This window comes from Sphaeramia orbicularis, chromosome 13 (assembly GCF_902148855.1).
Source record: "Sphaeramia orbicularis chromosome 13, fSphaOr1.1, whole genome shotgun sequence".
In the NCBI taxonomy this organism is placed as follows: domain Eukaryota; kingdom Metazoa; phylum Chordata; class Actinopteri; order Kurtiformes; family Apogonidae; genus Sphaeramia; species Sphaeramia orbicularis.
In genome coordinates, this window is record NC_043969.1 from 3,347,686 (window position 1) to 3,368,431 (window position 20,746).

The 20,746-nt window shown below is 40.1% G+C and overlaps 1 long non-coding RNA gene across 1 annotated transcript; it reads left to right on the forward strand.

Moving 5' to 3' along the window:
• Window positions 1-6,398: 6,398 nt before the first annotated feature.
• LOC115431909 (uncharacterized) lies at window positions 6,399-20,188 on the forward strand. The gene is made up of 3 exons (XR_003937146.1): window positions 6,399-6,517; window positions 19,766-19,770; window positions 20,177-20,188. It is a non-coding gene; the product is annotated as an uncharacterized LOC115431909 (long non-coding RNA).
• The last annotated feature ends 558 nt before the right edge of the window (window positions 20,189-20,746 follow it).

Consider the following 20,746-nt stretch of genomic DNA (forward strand, 5'->3'; position numbering starts at 1 on the left):
TGGGCCCTGGTTGCTTATAGCTGATTGGCTGATGCTGTCGTCGGGCCTCGTGATGACTGTACGGACAGAAAAACAGGAAGTGTGGGATGATACCAATCAACTCAGTGAATATATGTTTGTGTGTCTAGATTCAGTTCAGATACTGAGTTTATCATGATCTTAAAGCTTAACCCCCTTAACCCCCCCCCACCGTGCACATTTGTGGACAAAAGTTTCACAACTTTGTACAAAAAAAAAAAAAAAAGAAAGAAAGAAAAGAACACTGTCCACCACAAAAGGACATTCCATAAAATTTAAAAAACTGCATCTGAGAAAACTGTTGCATCCTGATGTTTCCAGTATAGGCACTGACTGACTAAAAACCCAAAGCTTGTACTTTGCTGACATGTCCTGGGTCTGAGGAGGTTCAGCTGAAGTAAACAGTGTGGAAATGGACTGGAACAATACTGGATGAATCCCAAAACTGTCCCTCTGCTCGTCCTACAGACGCTCCAACACTGGTTGAACACTAAACATATGCAGGAAAATGAGCATTTGCAGTAAAGTGGAGCTGACAGCTGTTTCCTGTGTGAATGTGTCCTCAGTGCATGTCCACATGTCTCAGTTGGACAACTCACTGCTGATGGAGCGAACACTGTCCTCTTCAGTTTAAGGTTCACCTTCAGTGTTCATGAGTTCAGTGTGTCCCAGTGTCTGACATTCAGCTGTACACTTACTCATCTAACATGTGTTGGGGAAATTGTGGGGCTCACTTGGGGAACCAGACCCACATATTCTGGACCTGTCCTCAGATCAGACCTTCTGGGATCATAGATTTGTGGCTGTGAACACAGTTTTCAACCAAACATTTTCTAATGATTTAAAGTTTGTTATTTTAGGTGGAATCCCAGAAAGTTTAGAGGGAAATAACCCAAAATACCTCTGGTGAATTTTACTAACGGCAGCCATTAAATGCATCACTATCAAGTGGTTGAAACCTGAACCTCCAACATCAAACATTTGGATTGAGAAAGTGAAGGAAATCTGTCAGATGGAGCAGATTACAGATGGACTGAGAATTCAGAGAGAGAGAGAGATTTACAAAGAGATGGAGTCACACGACTAAGCTGTTAATGCAATAAGCATTCACAAGTGGCTGTGTATATGTGTATAGACATATACAGGGTGGGGAAGCAAAATGTACAATATTTTGAGGCAGGGATTGAAAGACAGTGTATGACCAATTAGTTTACTGAAAGTCATGAGAATTTATTTGCCACAAGAAAATGTCCATAATAGAAAATGTTTTTATTCTATGTGTCCTCCTTCTTTCTCAATAACTGCCTTCACACGCTTCCTGAAACTTGCGCAAGTGTTCCTCAAATATTGGGGTGACAACTTCTCCTATTCTTCTTTAATAGTATCTTCCAGACTTTCTGGTAATAGTTTTGCTCATAGTCATTCTCTTCTTTCCATTATAAACAGTCTTTATGATATTTTTCCCAACATGAACGCAGCTTTCATTAAAAAAACAAAAACTGGTCCAGTCTGCACATAAACCAGTCCTACTGTGACTGCTGTTGGACTTTCCTGTTCCTACTGGAGAAACCTTCCCAGCAGCAAAGGCACAACACACTGAAGATCTGGAAACAAGTGGAAACTGTCAGTGAAATCAAGTGGAGAGAATGATTCTGTTTCTGTGATTCAATACATTCAAGTAATGTGTGTGTGTGTGTGTGTGTGTGTGTGTGGGGGGGGGGGGGGGGGGGGGGGGGGGGCTGGATAAACCACAAAGGTTGAAGTCAATCCACTGTCCTGTCTGATCTGTGCAGGAAGTACAGACTGGACATGTGACCACAGCTTGTACTGCTCTCTCTCTCTCTCTCTCTCTCTCTCTCTCTCTCTCTCTCTCTCTCTCTTTCTCCAGACATGAATGTGAGCGTGCAGCATGGGGAAGCCCCGCCCCTCAGTGACAGACAGCGGACAGAGAAGCGGCATCAGCCTCAACACACATACAGTACCATGACGCACTATTACAAGGAAATGCAGACGGTAGATAACTGTGGTGTTTTTAGATAGCTGTTTTCTCTTACATTCCTGTGCAGAACAGGAATTTATTTATTTTGTAAAAGGAAAATGGCACTTTTTCTACAAGTCAAAAGGGCAGGGGCTCAAGCCCCCTTTGGGCCCTACGTGTGCACGTGCCTACCACAAGCCTCATCTCCTGGGGCAGGCCGTTCCAAAGTGGAGGGGCCCTGATGGAAAAGGCCCGGTCCCCTTTAGGTTTAAGCCTCCAGTCTGGAACAACTAGGAGCCCTCTGCCCCCCCGAGGATCTAAGGCTGCACACTGGCTCCTAGTCAACTAGCATCTCATCTATAGAGCTGGGGGCCAGGCCCATTCAGGCTTTACAAGTGATCAGTCCAATCTGAAAATCAATTCTAAAACACTCAGGGTGCAAGTGTGTTGCAGTCGGGCTGTACTGGCATTTCAATGACGGAAAGGTCAGATAAATGGGACCTGGCCGTTCAGACTGATGTCGCATTGCTAAATATCCGATATGTATCGGATTTAGGACCACATATGAAAGGGGTCCGGGTCAAGGTTATTATCGTTAATGAAAACTAACGAAATGACGAAAATTAGAATTGTAAAAACATTTTCGTGAACTAAAGTAAATAAAAACTATAACTAAAAGAAAAAAATGCTAACTAACTGAAAGTGTATTGTGTGCTCACAAAACTAACTAAAACAGATAAAATGATGGCTAAAATTCCCTTTGTTTTTGTCTTTGCCAATGACAGACTGATATGAAATCCATTTATTTCCCTGGAGCAGTTTTCTCTGCTGGCACCATATGACAGTTAACAGGTCATCACTTGTGTTCACTTGTGGTTTCCAGTCGTCTTCTGGTCCCCACTCTACCTGGAAACATGGAGACTAAAGCAGCAGAGTCCTGTCTGGGATTGATTTGAATACGACCACAGAGAAGAAGAGAAAAGATCTGACGAAACTACAACTAAACTGAAACTAAGCATTTAGAAAATAACGAAAACTAATACAAACTGGCAAACCTGCTCTAAAAACTAATTGAAACGAACTGAATTAGAGGAAAACAAGTCCAAGCTAAATAAAAGTACACAATAATGAAAAATCCAAAACTATTATTACCTTGGTCTGGGTCAGATTTAGGACCACATATGAAAAAATCCGACTTGTGCCGTTCAGACTGTCTTTAAAAGGTCAGATACAGGTCAGATAGGAGCACAAAATCCGATGTGGGCCACATTTGGCTGCAGTCTGAACAGAGCCTCAGTCATCTCAGTCCAGGGGCCACATACAGCCCACAATGATCTCAAGCGGTCCTGACAAGGAAAATAATGGCATGATACCCTATTAATAATGACAACTGCAATTTTTTCTTTTTGTTTTAGTGCAAATAAGTAAAATTAAAAACTGAAATATGTTGTTTATAGTTGTGGGCTTCTTATTAAACAGAATCTAAAGTGAAAACCAGCCTCCATCATCTGGATCTTCATCACCGTGTGTTTGCGTCGCCCTGACAACAGGTGGCGCAAAGTCCCATAGGATCAATAAAAAAACACCACATGAAATAACCAACTACGGACTTCCGGGACAGCCTACAAAATAAAAGCTGCTCTATCATTTATTCATTGGAACTTCCAAATGAATGAAATAATCTGCTCCTTCTTAAATTCAAATAATTACATGAATTCATGTCATATTAGTTGGTTGATTTAGATTGAGAAATGCTTCAAATGACCTAGAGCTATACGCATGTGAGTACATGACACCAAGAGATGTAGCATGTCTAAAATCTAAACCTCCATGTGCAGGTTTAATATGTGAGAAGCATTTACTGGTTGGAATCTTATGCAGTTTTAGACAAATATTTACCAAGTTTAAATGGACTTGTTTTCTGAAATGAACGTGGTTCTACTGTATTAAATACTGAAGATGCATTGAGAGCATTTGTCACTTTATTTCCATATTTGTAAGTAATTAATGATCAGATTTTTTTTAATATTATAGATATTCATTGTCTTTTAAACAGTTATGGTCATTTTGACAACCTTTAGAACTTGCAGCTATGCTTGCTCTTATGTAAATAGTAACGGAAATATCTTTGTATATGCACTACTACTTTATAATACTTGACAATTACAACTGCACTTTTCACTGAGCATAACACATGGACATTCTCCACTTTTTTTATATTGAACCCTTTTTTTGTGAGTGTGTTTTTAGTTGACTGATTTGATATTTTTCATTGTTAACTGCTTAAAAGCAAGTTGCTTTCTGTATTTATAATTCTTGGCACTTTACAGAGCATCAAAACACAATTTTATTGCACTGCACAGTTGTATTTGTAAAATGACAATAAAGCATTTTCTATTCTATTCTATTCTATTCTATTCTATTCTATTCTATTCTATTCTATTCTATTCTATTTACTACAGTATGGTTTATATGATCATTTAGGTATCAAATGTATGTATTATATAAAGTATGTATTTGACTTTTGGTAAAAGATGAGGAATTATCCCTCTGGTATCCCTGTCCTCCAAGGCCCTTACTGAGCACCAAGTGGGCCTTTTTCACACACTTGTGGAATAATGTCAAAAAAAAATTCATACAGTTTGTTTTTAATTCTTTTACACTTTCTTTTCTATTTCATCAACTTGAGCTGTAAATAAAAATACCAAATATTCAATAATTATCACATTTTTTAACCCTTTAAATGCCGTTTTTATAATGTAAACAAAACATTTTTTTTTATGCAAAAAACACAAAATAATATTTTTTTCCAGTATACGACATAAAAAGGGGATCATATATTATTTAATTTTTTCATCCTGGCATATGTCAATGATTAACTCCAACACTGGTTAATTTGCATGATTATTTTTGGCGCTAGGTCAAATGTTCAAAAATACTAGCATCTGTCACTAAGTGTGCGTAAAATGCACACCTATAAATCCAACTATTAACCCTTTCATGCATAGTGGTCACTACAGTGGACAGCTGTTCAAAGGTGTTGTTCTCTTGTATATTTATGGATTTTGTTGGTTTAGTTCCATATCAGCCAACACAGTGGACACTTATGCATCATCCCATACACTGTCATTCACACCATTACTGTAAATTTGCTGTTCTAGATAAACCTGATCTGCAGAAACATGTTTGAGTGTAAAAAAAAATTCTAATTGTTATTAGACTGTAAATAACCTTTTTTTTTTTTTTTTTTTTTTTTTTTACAAAAAGGTTGTGGTTTTTTTTGGCAAATTATCGCCTTGCAGGTATGTTAAAATGTGAGAAAACATCAGATTAGCTGTATTAATGTTTTTATTTCATAGTTTTTATGCAGTATATCAGTAAATACATGTGTCTTTGCTTCTAAAATTAAACACATGGTGTCCAGCTGAGTGGATATTTTTTTAAAACCATGAAAAACAGGTTCATAAAAAAATTCAATCACATTGTTTGTTTGTTTTTTCATGCCTAAAGAGGAATTAAAAACACCAAGGAAAAAAAAATCTTGATTAAGCTTCTCATAATTAATGCATGAAAGGGTTAAATGTTATATACTGATTTATTTTTCTGCTCTAATTTGATTTTATTTTGGTAAATCCAGCTCAGTCCTAATCCTACAGATCAAATGTTAGAAATAGTGCATTTTAGGCACACTTGGCAGACAGATGCTAGTCTGGTCATTTTCTTTTGTTTACAATGTGCACATTTGAGTTGGTGCCCAGAATTTTAAAGATCATGCACAAATGAACAACTTTTGAATTCTAACCTTATTTAAATTGTGAAAAATAATCTGAAGTTTTTAAAAACATGAATGAAGTGGGCGGAGCTTAGCATTAAAGCCACGCCTTTGCCCACATATTTAAGTGTTGAGGGTGTGTGTGTGTGTATGTGTGTTTGTGTCTGTCTGTGTGTGTATTTATGTGTGTATGTCTGTGTGTGTTTGTGTGTGTGTGTGTGTGTGTGTGTGTGTGTCTGTGTGTGTTTGTGTGTGTTTGTGTGTGTGTGTATTTGTGTGTGTCTGTGTGTATTTGTGTGTGTGTGTGATTTGTTTGTGTGTGTGTGCATTTGTGTGTGTGTGTGTGTGTGTCTGTGTGTATATGTGTGTGTGTATGTATTTGTGTGTATTTGTGTGTGTCTGTGTATTTGTGTGTGTGTATTTGTATGTGTATTTGTGTTTGTGTATTTGTGTTTCTGTGTGTGTCTGTGTGTGTGTATTTGTGTGTGTGTGTGTGTGTGTGTGTGTTCCTCACACAGGTGTGCTCTTAAACTGGTCTGGGCATGAACCAATGAGCTTCAGTCACAGGTATGACAAGTATGTCTGTCTACACCAGGCTCCGCCCCCTCATCTTTCACATATGTGCATGTAGGGGCGGGGCCTGAAGCCCGTCCTGTGCATTTAAAGGGCCGGCACTCCAAACCACCTCTGTGTTGTCATTGGTCAGAAATAGTGTTGAAGGCGGAGCTGTGGAGCTGAACGAATGAAGAGTTCAGACTCAGATTAATGAGCTGTCAGTTAATTCAAACATCCCAGATGCTGTTAAAGAAGGAAACAGCAAAACACACAGCACCAAATCAAAACACAGAAAAACAATCTGAAAAACACCAACTAAAAACAACCCATATATACGATCACATATGAACAACTGCACTAAAAGAAAGACACAAATAATTAATAAAGATCAAATAGAAGTATGACAGGATGGAGGGGTCACTGTTCCACCTATTACTGCACAGTCTGGTTTTCACTGCCCCCCCCTCACCTTTTCAGAGCCAACAGAGCATTTCCAGTTTGTGCAGAGCTCAGAGAAAAGCAGGAAAAGGCTGAGTTCAGGTTCAGACAGACTCCTGTCACAGCTGTAAATGAACAGCCACTAACTGACTGGATGGGAGGGTCACAGGCAGAGGAACAGCGCCTCAACAGGTGGAGTGACTCTGGAGCCACTGGGGACACCTGCTGGACACACATGGAATTACAGCAGCTTCCTACAGTCACACAACCACAGTGGTGCGTTCACTGACCGCCGGATCACACACTACATATAAACAGTTTACAGTAGGTTTAGTTCAGTGGACTCATTATTCTACATGGAGCCTGTGTGAATGTGCATGGGACTATTATGGGATAGATGAGTGTAATCTGACCCAGACAGGATCCATTCCAACAGGTCAGTGTCAGGACCAGGTCAGCATCCATGTGGGCTTCAATGACACATGTTTATGTTTACGCATTTGGCAGACATGTGTGCAACAGACCAGGACAGACCAGGACAGACCCAGGACAGACCCAGGACAGACCAGGAAAGACCAGGACAGACCTAGGACCAATCAGGAAAGACCCTGGACAGACCAGGACAGACCCAGGACAGACCCAGGACAGACCAGGTCAGACCAGGACACACCTAGGACCAACCAGGACAGACCCTGGACAGACCAGGACAGACCCAGGACAGACCAGGTCAGACCAGGTCAGACCAGGACACACCTAGGACCAACCAGGACAGACCCTGGACAGACCAGGACAGACCCAGGATAGACCAGGTCAGACCAGGACACACCTAGGACTAACCAGGACAGACCCTGGACAGACCAGGACAGACCCAGGACAGACCAGGACAGACCAGGAAAGACCCAGGACAGACCAGGACAGACCAGGACAGACCCAGGATAGACCAGGTCAGACCAGGTCAGACCAGGACACACCTAGGACTAACCAGGACAGACCCAGGACAGACCAGGACAGACTCAGGACAGACCAGGACCGACCAGGACAGACCCTGGACAGACCAGGACAGACCCAGGTCTTTGTGTACACATATGTAACTCCTCCATGTGCCCAGTAGATGGCAGCATTTCCCTTCCTCATAATGAAAGTTCTCAGTGACCTGTGTGCATGTGTGTGTGTGCGTGTGTGTGTATGTGTGTATGTATGTAAGTGTGTGTATGTGTGTGTGTGTATGTATGTATGTGTGTGTGTGTGTGTGTGTGTGTGTGTGTGTGTGTGTGTGTGTATGTGTGTGTGTATGTATTTAAGTGTGTGTATATGTGTGTGTATGTATGTATGTGTGTGTGTGTGTGTGTATGTTTATATGTGTGTGTGTGTGTGTGTGTGTGTGTGTGTGTGTGTGTGTGTGTGTGCAGGTATATAAATCAGTGTATAGTGTGTGTTCATAACTGTGCCAGTGGAACGTCATCTGATGTTCTACTAATCTGACCTAAACTCCACTCTCCTTCTCCTAAATCTCTGAAACTTTCTAACACTAGTCAAACTCCTCTTCTCAAAAACCCACAACCTTCTGAAGGATTGTGTCCATTTTGAAGCATTTGGACTTTGACACCCCGCCCTTCATTCAAAGCTGCAGTGACACGTCGCCGATACGCGTGTGACCCAATGAAGCTTCATTTGGGGAGTCACCTGATTGTTCTCCCGGTGAAGCGAGGCTTCCAAACATCTTGTTGCGATTCTTCTGCTGTGAAGCCCCGACACAGAGTGGAGCATCTGCTTCAGGCGTAACATCACTAGTGTGAGCGCAAACAGGCTTTAAAGGGTTCAACTTAAAGCTGCCTGTTTGGAACTGCAGCGGTGGGTGGTTTTTGGTAAACAGGTGGGTTATTTGGGCTTTAGATTCCAAATAATCAGGTATTTGAAATGGAAATAGCCTGGGCACAGGGTTTCAGTTGTTTAATTATGTCTGTTAATTATAGTTCTAGTAGTGAGTGTGTTGGGTTTAAATAGTGTTAATTGAATGTAATAAATTGGATTTTTTGTTTCTGCTTATTCTATTTATTCAGATGTGTTAAAAATATTATATATTATTATAGATTTCTCAATCAATTTAAATCAAACCATTTTTGTACTGTATTTTATCAACATGTAAATATCTATTTTTCTATCTAATGGTGATTTTGTATTTATAGCATTTTGCTCTTATTGGTCAGTTAACTGTTGTTTGTTTGTGTGTTTGTTTAAAGGTTTTCCACCTAAAGGTTAAACACCATTACTGCATTCAGTGTATGTGCACCAAACCACCTGTGCCTTTGAACTGTAAGAAAAGAAAAAGAAAAGAGGAAAAAGTCGTCCTGGGAATCTTTGGAGTGAAGTCCAGTTGCCCAAACCTCCTCCAGATAAATTGGTTTGAACTTCTCCTCAAATTCTGTGAGTAGTTGAGGTTGTGATTAATGCAGATGTATATAAATATGAAATGTGTGTATATACATGTAAATCGGAATGTAGAAGTGCAGATCTCATAAATGCTGTCTGATCTCAGTTCAAAAGTTCCTTTGAAAAACAGAATGTGAATCCAGTGAAATGAGCCCATTCATCTGTATGAGCTGTAGTTCCATGAGGCGGCCAGTAGAGGGCGGAGGGGGGTCACACCTGGAGACCAGGACCAGGTTCTGCTGATCTAGTCTGCTTCTGTTCACTCTGGTTCCTCGTTTTCCTTATTTAATTATTTTTCCCCCAGATTTTATTCTTTTTTTTATTTTGTTGGTTTAATTCTTTTTTCTAGTACATTATTCATTTTGGATCAGATTTACAGTTTGTTTTGATGATTTTTTTCTCATTTCTTGGTAATTTTCATGACATTAATTAAAATTCTAGTCAATAAATACACACCTGAATAAGGCAGGTCTATAAGTACGTCAAAGACTATGACTTCTGTGTTTAGTGGTGTGTGTGTGTGTGTGTGTGTGTGTGTGTGTGTGTGTGTGTGTGTGTAATCTTTCTTCTTTTATCTGTTCTTACTTCAACTAGAAGAGCTCTGTCCACTTTTAGACTTTGAATTTCTATGTGTGAGTTTTGGAAACACAGACTTTCAGTAGTTGCTTCTGTTGACTGTTTGACACTTTTGTCAGATCTCCAAGAGTTGATTCCAGTTCAGTTTTTAGTCCAACGGCCCAAAGGCTCTGATGGACTATTATTGGGATCAGTTGGCGTCCATCTGTCTGTCATGAGTCCATAAACAATTTATACAGAATCTTGATATTTGTTGACCAAGTTTGTTCAAAGAATTAGGAAATACTGATTTTTGAGATTTTTATGATTTTTTTTTTTTTGTTTAATTTCCTTTGGCTTATAATGAGACACATTTCAAAGTGCTATAAGTTGAAAGTCGTTCAAAAATATTGATATAATTAGTATTGGCAACAGATAGGAAGTCACATATGGGCTTCATTGGGTGCCATGACCTTTGACCTGGAGTGAGTTTGAAAGTTCAAACCCAAAGTCATCTATGTCCAGATCTCTAGAACCTTCTTCTCCAAAACCGTCTGCCAGAATCAATTGAAATTCATAGCAAAGGTTCCTTTGGGCAAGATCTACCACATTTGTTCAAAGAATTAGGAAATATTGATTTTTGAATTTTTAATGAATTTTTCAATTTTTAAAAATCCCCTTTTGTTTCTAATGAGACACATTTCAAAGTGCTATAACTTAAACAGTTGAATATATTGATATAATTACTGTTGGTAATAGATAAGAAGACACACATGGGCTTTCATTGGGTGCCATGACCTTTGACCTTGAGTGGCCTTGAAAGGTCAAACAAATGCCAGTTAATGTCTTTAAATATGCCGTTGGACTACAGGAGCCTTGGTCCTATTTTGAAGTTCTGAATGAAAAAAACTGAAGGAAGAGAAAAAAGGCTGCTGTGTACGGACAATATATGCTGTAATATTGGAATGGGAAACAAACTGTTCTAAAGCATACCAGCGTTGAGGGGGATTTAACTGACTGATACAACAAAAAAGAGTTATATAGTCAAATTCATACAATTCCAACAAATAAAAAAAAAAGTGAGAGTTTGTCCAAATCAAGAAAGGACTATGTTAACCGGCGGAAGGACTCGCTCTGAGTAACATTAACTTGTGACGGTCAGATTTCGGCGGAGTGATCCTGCCTCAGTTGGACCCGAATGCGGCTGAAGGGGTTTGTGTCCCATGGACTGACGACGAGAAATGCTGAGTTTGATCTAAATAATGCTCTCATGCAGACTGTTTAGCATTCACCTAAACTGGAATGATGTGGAAACGGTTACCCCACAGGCTGGTAAGAGCCCGGATATGTTTAGCTGTTTTTTTTTTTTTTTTTAACCTTGATGTTAGCTAGCTAGCTATGCTAACTCAGCCCTCCCCTTTTTTATTCTGCAGTCCTCGTGTCCTTGTACTAAGATTCTGTCAGCGAAGTTGGAGAAATTGAATCCGTGGTGGTTTTGATAAAGCACATGAAAATCTGAATGTTTAACTCAGCGACTTTGTAAACGTGGCTGGTTCTTCAGCCACTTTGGGTAGTGAAGCCCCTCACCTCCACCTTTAGCTGACACCAGGGGCTTAGCTAGCTAGCATTTGTGTTAGTGTTGTTAATTTGTTTATTTGTTTATTTCGAGCATTTATAGAATACATGCAAATTCAAAATTAAAAAGAAAAAAAATCATTCATCTATACTCAAAAGAGTGGGAAGAAGAAAAACTTATTTAATCCCACCCCCATTCTCATCATCAAATAACTGAACATAAGAACATTTTAAATCCTCACTCCTGTCCTTTGACTTAAAACCAGAACAATGAACAAAATAGAACAAAATAGGCCTAAATTAGAATGAACTCATTTGACAGCATTTACATTGCATAACCAAAATGTGTGTAAAAAAAAAAAAAAAACAACAATAGAAACAAAGTACATTCCTGGTGGTGTTACCATGATAACAGTTGACCGTCAACTTACATGATAACAATTACAGACCAACAATGGTAAAAAAAGAAAACAAAAAACTCCACCAGCACTAATGGTAAAAGACAACACATCCCAGCCATGGTCAGAACAACAGCAGATGGTAAAGGACAACACAGACCAACTAGATGAGGAACAACAAACACACATGAACATATAAGACAGAATATTGATGGAACATCAGTTTTCAGAGCCTCCATCTTTATACTAGGACCAGATCATATTTTTGTAGAACAGTTTAAATCAGTGGATATTTTGCTGTTGCTTGTGTTGGATGTCCAGACTGTTCCAAAGTTTCACTCCACATACAGACACACAAAAACGTTTACCAGTGGTTCCAAATTTGGGTAATGCCAAATCTGCACAGCCTCTCAAATTATGACTACTCTCCCCAATTGTGAAGTTTTTTTTGTATATTACTTGGTAGTAATTTGTTGAATGCTTTAAATAAGATTATTACTGTATAATATTTTACAAGATCATGAATTTTTAATAGTTTTGACTGAATAAAGAGATTATGAGTGTGTTGTAAAAGTCCAACCTTATGTATAATCCGTACTGCTCTGGTTCCAGATGTCAGGTTCAGGAAGTGGACATGGAAGTTTTGTGTATTCTCAGTAATGGTGAGGTAGAATTCCACAGCATTACAAAGAGCACCATGGACATTATCGGAGGTGTTTAGGCCTAATCTGTAATTGGGGTCGACCATCCAAAGTAATGGTCAGTGTGGCAAAGAGGTGAAGATAAGAATCCAAGCAGGATGGAGTGGTTGGAGACATGTGATAAGAGGCTTGAAGTGAAGGGAAAAGGGAAGATCTAGAAAACTGTGGTGAGAGCAGCTATGACGTATGGTCTGGAAATGGTGACTATCTCCAAAAAGCAGGAAGCTGAACAGGAAGTGGAAGAGATGAAAACTGTGCCATTCTTATTGGTAGGGTGACCAGGTGTCCCTCTTTGTGTGGGACTGCACAGCATTAGGACCATTTTTTCCACATCCCACAAATTGAGACCATGTCCGTCATTTGATTGGCTGTGTCTGTCCAAAGTGCAGGACAGTCGCCTTCCTCTAAACATGACTGTCATTTTATAGCAGTAACAGTACGATCACCATTGGCTGTGTCCACTGTCAATCACCCAACATACACGTGGGGTCAGGAGTCCATCAACCTATCACCTGTGTCCTCCTGAGCTCCGCCCACTGACACACAGAAAACAAAAGCCTCAGACACAGACATGCAAATATTGGAGGAAATCATGGAAACTGCACAAAAAAAAGAAGATGCAACGACAGAAAAGAATGGGAAAATGTTTGTACAGGGGTGAAAGCAGTGGGGGATGATTGACAGAGGGTATTCTGAGAACTGTGTCAAACTTATTTCTCAATCGTGCATGGAGGCGAGTACGATACTGTACGTATGTGATGTTTGGTCAGATTTAATCCATATTCCCTTGAACTATTTTTAAGTTTGGAGTTTGAACTGAGAGACTTGACGTGACAAAATATGCTTTTGTTAAGTTTGTGGATATTTGTTTTTTGACAAAATTCCACAGGATATTTACCGTATCTTGTTCTATTTTTATTACTGTGTTAGAATGTTAAATGTTTGACTGTTCTGTGTTTGGATGCACAAAGGTTTTTGGTAGAAGTCATTTTAGTTTGTCTGGAAGTGGAATCAGCTGTTCTAATGTTGTCAGTTCTGCATTTTTGTTTTATTGCACATAGATTAGTTTACCTTTGAGGGTTGAGAACATGATCTCAAATAAAAAAAAGCTGGTTTTCTAAAAGTATTTAATTACAATATTTGAAACTTGAGGTTTCTTTTATGCGTTTTTACAAGTAGATTTTTTGTTTTGTTTTTACAAGCAAAAAAAGTTGTTGAAACCTGTGGGAAAAAAGCAAAAAATAAATGCCCAGTGCAAAAATATGCACACTGTGTGCAACCAAATCAAATAGTTGTTATTCATATTTATAAGCTGGACAGTAAGATGGACATTGTTTAAAAATATAGACTTTGTTCCAGCATTACAGTTACGTGTCCCACATTGTCCCACACAAACACACTCCTTGTCCCACATGAAGCACCTGGTCGTCCTACTTACTGGGGATGACGAAGATAGATCAGATCAGGAACAGTAACACCAGAGGGACAGCTAAAGTGGGGAAACTGAAGGATGAGTTCAGGGAAGTGAGATTAGGGTATACAGATTTAATAAAGGAAGACTTAGAGGAAGTGGTGATAACAGCAGAAGACGCAGCAGTTTGTGTTGGAAGAGAAAAATCCACTGTGGTGACCCCCTGAAGGGAAAAGAAGAAAGGAAAAGAAAGGAGTTTGGAAACTTTTCAAACCCAAACTGAATTTCAAAAACATTTGACACTGTTGAAGAAGGTCACGACACTGTGATCGTGATGCTGTGATTTGTGCAGCACATACTAAAAGTTGTGATCATTCATGAGCATTTTGGAGGCAGTGTTTTTTTATTTCTTTATTATTATATTATTATTTCTTTATTGAAGAGTTAGCATGTTAAATTGTCATGAAATGTTTGTGTTACATTGTACTCCAATTGTACCATTCAGTTGTTAATATAGAGTGATAAGTCATTCATTCATTCATTTTCTGAACCTGCTTTATCCTCACTAGGGTCACGGGGGCGGAGCCTATCCCAGCTACTTATGGGCGAAGGTGGGGTTCACCCTGAACATGTCGCCAGCTCATCGCTGACATATAGAGACAAACAATCACTGTCACATTCACACCTATGGGTGATTTAGATTAACCAATTAACCTATCAGTGCATGTGTTTGGATGGTGGGAGGAGCCAGATTACCAGAGAGAACCCACAGACATGGGGAGAACATGCAGACTCCACACAGAAAGGTCCCACCCCCATGGACTGGTGTTGGAATGGAACCCAGGACCTTCTTACTGCACCACTGTGTCGCCTACAGTGATAATAGAGAGATAATACAGTGATAATAGTGATAACAGAGTGATAATAGAGTGATAATAGTGATAATATGTTTGTAGTTGTTTGCAGCTTCTTTGAGTGCGTCCACTTTCTGTGTCCACACCCAAACAGATGTGGTTTCACTGGTTCAACTATTTGAAACCTGAACCTCCTTCCATTTAATTCCTGGTCTCTGTTCTGACTTCCTGTTGTTTATCTGGGAACTGAAGCTGTCAGATGAGTGAAAACGTGGAGGTAAAAGTACAGTTTTTACTTCTGAGTAGTGATGTGTTGGTCGTGAACAAATCAGCTCTAAGAGCCGGCTCTTAAATGTGAACGATGGGAGCTGGCTCCTGATTGGGAGCCGCTCTGTTTTTTCCCCTCTCTCTCTCTTTTTTTTTCCTCTTAAAGCCACATTTGATTGGTCCGTATGTGTGGTGTCGTCCGTTTCTGCGCTGAGCAGAGGGGAGAGGGGCGGAGTTACACACACAGCACACGAACAGTAGGGAGGGAGATGAGAGAGAAAGAGAGCAGAGAGACCACAACGAAAACGGACTGGAAAGGTAAAAAAAGTTTAAATACAATGAGTGACAACAGGAAACGCAGCAAAATCTGGACTCATTTCAAGTCCACAGACCAAACAAAGGCTGAATGCAGAGTGTGCAAAACAAAAATCTCATATAGAGCTGGCTCCACCAACAACCTGCACAGACACATGACAACTGTTCATCCATCCGTTCAACTGGAAGAAAAAAGACAAACAACTGAACGTGACATTAATGAAGGTGCCACTGCGTCTACTGCAACTGTTGCTGCTACTGCAGCATCTACAGCATCGTCCAGTACACCACCACAACCACCTAAAAGTCCAACACAGAGTTCTATGAGCAAAAGTCTATGACCCCAGCAAGACAGAACACAACTGATGAAAAACTGGCTACGATGAGTGCATGTGATTTCCAACCATTTTCAGTTGTGGATGACGAAGGATTCAGAAGGTTTCTTCATGCACTCAATCCAATGTATGCAATTCCAAGTAGGAAAACACTCTTCCAAAAAATCATCCCAGGCCTTTATGACAGAGAATGTGTTCCACTGCAAGAGAGGGTGAAAAAAGCCACAGCAGTTTGTCTAACAACTGACAGCTGGACATCCACAACCACCACATCCTACTGGTCAGTTACATGTCACTGTGTTGAAAATGACCAAATGGTATCCTGTCTTCTGGATTGTTTTGAGTTCAGTGACAGACACACTTCTGAGAACTGAGCAGAGGAGCTGCTCAAAGTGGCAAAAGAGTGGGGCGTGGACAACGACAGGGTTTACTGTGTTAGTGACAATGCAGCTAACAGAACCAAAGCAATTCAAACCCTGAAATGGACCCACCACCCGTGTCTCGCACACACACTGAACCTGTTTGTAAGAGATGCTGTGAAGGTGATGAAGCCCACTGTGGACAAAGAGAAGGTGATAGTGGAGTTTTTCCACAGGAGCACAACAGCCACACACAAGCTCAAACCTACCCAACTCCAGATGGACACACCTGAGATGAAGCTCCAACAAGACTGTGTCACAAGGTGGAACGCCACCTTTCATATGATAAATGGATTCTGGAGTCCAAGGATGCAGTCATCTCTACCCTGGCTGTTATGAACACATCGGTTCATCCTCTGAGGAAGAGGAATGGGAGGTACTGCAGGAAGCATGCACTGTTCTGGAGCCGTTTGAGCAGGTCACTGTGGAGATGAGTGCACACAGGTGCACTGTACAAAGGTTTACACATTATTATTATTATTTGTTGCTGTTGCATTATTGGTATGAAAAGCAGATTAGACATGACCAGAAGTAATAATATATACTGCTAAATAAAACAAAGCATAATTTGAACACTTATTGTTTCCTCTTTTTCAGCTGTTACAACCTCCAAAATGTTAATCCTGTGCGAAGGTCTGCAGACAGTGACAGCTGAGCACCAGACCAGAGGAACTACAGGGAAAGTGACAGAGTTAGCGGCTGCTCTCTGTGCATCTATGGACAGAAAGTTCCACAGAACTGAATACAACACTGTTCTCTCAGAAACCACCATTCTTGACCCAAGATTCAAGAAGCTGGCCTTTAATGACAACAGAGCAGTTGATGAAGCTCCTCAGAGAAGAACTGCAGCAGCAGCAGCAGCAAGATCCAGCCAGTCAACTGCACTGCCAGAGGGAGAAGAGGCAGCAGAGCACCAACAAGAGGAGCCACAAGCATGTGCTGTTTGGAGGTTCTGTAATGAACGAGCAGGTGGAGACACTACCAGACGGAATCCCTCAGCAGATTGGATTCTGGAAGTGAGATCCTACCTTGAGGAGCCCCTTTTCCAGAGAAGTGCAGACCCACTGAGCTGGTGGGAGACCAAGGCTTCAGTTTAGCCACGTCTTACACATGTGATGGAACTGAGACTGTGCATTGGAGCAAAATCAGTGCCCTCAGAGAGAATCTGCTCCAAAACAGGGCAGATAATTACAGAGAAGAAACAGGATCAACCCCTCAAAGCTCAGGCACTTGGTTTTTCTCAGTGCCAGTCTTCACTGAAGGAGAAAACTGTTATCTGGATGCTGATTTTTGTTTCTTTTTGTTTAACACATTTTATTTTATATTTTGTTGTGTGATTCTGTAAGCATCTGTATGTTGTTTCTCTTTAAATTTGTTTCGTAGTAAAAAGCTAAAAGTTTAAAATAGTTAAAAGTTAGTCAAGGTCATTTTTAAATAGTTAAGCATTTCTTTTTGCACTAATTTATTTTTTTTATCACTCTAGAGTGTATAAATAAAGGTGTATTTATATAATAAACATTTGATATAGTGGATGTTTTTTTTACATTAGTCATTTATATTGCGCATAACTTTGCATTATTGTTGGTAATAAATTAATTTAAGCATCAAAAAATCTGAAGAGCCACTTGGGAGCCGAAAGAGCCGGCTCTTTTTAGTGAGCCGAGCCAAAAGAGCCGGTTCTCTAAAAAGAGCCGGAAATCCCATCACTACTTCTGAGATGTGGTGGAGTTGAAGAATAAAGGTGTAGAAAATCCAGGAAATGCTCAGATTTGTCCTTAAGCGGACATACTGGACTGCAGTCAAAGTACTGCGTTCTATTCTCCTGCTGCAGACCATCGTCTCTATGACTTCAGACTCTTCACACTGGAATGTTTTTAGTTTTGGATTAACCTGTGGACTCTGAAATTCATGTGTTCTTTGACAGTTCTGCTCTACTTTTCAGTTCATTTATGATTTTTCTCTATTAGTTTTATTATCTGTAAAGGCTGTGAAACTCTTTGAACGTCACTAATGTGGATGAGAGGTGATATTTAATGTCTGATTAATAATTTGAAGTTTACACTCAAACATGTTTTAATGTGAGGAACAAATCAGAGAAGTGAGTTACAGAACTTCCTAAACCAAAAAAGCCAAATCTGTCAGCCAACAGAGAAAACTCGTTGCACCACGGACCCCGACCATTGTTGTGGTATATGACTTGTAGTGTTTTAGTCTGGATGTGAAACAACTGCTGAAACTGGATGATATACAGCTTCAGATGGAATAGAAGTGACTGCGTTCACCACTGGTTTCATAACATGTTCAGATCTGCCGTTTGGCACAGAGCCTGCTGGTGAATTCTGCAGGGACATTTCATGGGGTTACCTCCTTCATCGTGGACTTTATTGCAGATCAGTGTGGACAATCCACTTCTCTCACCATCCATCTGTAATGACCCCAAAAACTTTACTCCATGGTCATTTCATATCATCAACAGTTTCACAAACACACATTCATAAATCTGTTTGGGTGCTTTCATCACAGACTAATGAGAAATAATCCAAATCCACTCCACTGTCCCCCTGGTGTCTGGGAATATCAGATCCGATTTTTCTCAAGTCTCCATGTTATGAACCAGTTACACTTTTCCAACGGGTCACTTCCTGTTAGCCTTAGCCTCCCCGTTAGCCTGTCCTACATGTTAGCATGTTTAGTCTAATAGTGTCTATTTACGTTCAAATCCTTTCAAAGGAAACTGTCTCTTTATAAATGACACAAACACAATTCCCTGGGTTTTCAGTGTTGAAGTTCTGGAATGACCATCTCTTCTAATAGCGGTGGGTTTTTAGTCAACGTTCTCCTTCTTCTTTGCAGCCGCCATGACAGAAATGAGGAGAGAAAGGTCAAAGGTCAAGGATGCAGAGCCAGACAGTATTTACATGGTGCTGCCATCATGTGGTGAAAGGAGGGAATATATTTGACAGTTTTAGCATTGACTTATTCAGTTTGCCAGTGCTACCAGGACAGAAATAATACATTATTACAGCAAAGCTGCGGGCCCGATGAAATTTGACCACGAGCCGTGATTGTCCCCTGGACGGACTGTGGACATGCATGGACTATGTTAACCGGCGGAAGGATTCGCTCTGAGTAACATTTCCTTCTAATGGTCAAATAAAGGCGGAGTGATACTGCCATAAGCAGACCAGAGTGCGGCTGAAAGGACTACTTTCCCATGGACTGCCATGGTTAAATGGTGAGTTTGATGTAAATAATGCACTAATGCAGACTATTTAGCATTAGCCTAAACTGTACTGATGTAGGAACGGTTACCCCGCAGGCTGATATTTTTAATAGCCCAGATACATTAGCCTTTTTTTCTGCCTTGATATTAGCTAGCTGTGCTAATTCCAGCCTTAGCCTCCATTCTCCTGTCCTAGAACTAACATTCTGTTCAGAGTTAGAGGAATTTAATCTGGTGTGGTTCTGACAAAGCACATTAAAATACTCATACCAGTATTTGTATTTTTATTTAGTACTTTCCATAATACTTGTATTTATATTCTTATTAAGTACTTTCCATACCACCAGTGTTTCTATTTAGTTGTGATGGATGTAGTTGTTAGTTTTGGTCTTTTTCAGGTTTGGTTTTGATGGGAACTCTTTCCTTGTGTCCATATATTCAGGTCCATCAGTCTAATACTGGACTTATTCAGTCCTTGTGTTTTACAGTGTGTCTACTGGTGTGTGTGAAGAACTGCACAGATTCAGTCTGTTCACTGAACTGTGGTTAGTTTTGACTAATGTGTTGTTACTGAGCAGATGTGTTGTGTTTAAGCTGCTGCTGTTTGTGAATCAGGTTTTAGTTTGGATGCTTTGAGTCGAACAGTCTGCTGACCTGAGAACAGCTGAACACTTCAAGTCTTTAAAACTAACAGGAGTTTACAGACATGACTCACCTCATGGCACTGACAAGTTTTACTTAAGGACAGTCTTACAGTATTTTACACTACATTATTTACATTAAATAGAAAATTACAATTTAAAATGTACTCTACGGTTTTGTGTTGTATAATTCAGTTCTTTAGGTTTTTCTCTATGTTCATGTATTATTTTTCTGTATTAAGATAAGATGTGCCTTTATTAGTCCCACAAGGGGAAATTCCAGGTTTACAGCAGCAAAGCACAAAAGCACATAAGAGCAAAAGAAGTGCAAAATAAAAATAAAGACAAATCAAGAAAGATATACATACTATTTACAGCTGTGTACAGGCTGATCAGGCCACAGGTTTATTGCACAGTTTATTGCACAGACTTTTTGGAGCAGTTTCTGTTGTGCAGCCTGACAGCTGCAGAAGGACAGACCTGCGATACCTGTCCTTCACGCACTTTGGGTGTTTCATCCTGTCACTAATGGAGCTCCTCAGTGCAGTGAGTGTGTGCTGGAGGGGCTGGGAGTCTTTGTCCATCATGGAGGACAGTTTGGCTGTCAGCGTCCTCCTCCAAAGGTTCCAGAGGGCCTATAAGTTTTATTGTCTGTAACCTCTGATCTGTTTTATCAGCTGTAAAACTCTTTGAACGTCACTAATCTGGATGAGAGGTCATATTTAGTAAATCATGTGAAGGAGTGTTTCTAGGACTCAAAAAAGTTTGTTTGAGGTGCTCTTTGGAAAAGGGATTAAGAAAGTAGAAAACAAACCAGAAAACTGCAAGGCACTGTCTGTAAGCATTCACATGCCTTTATTT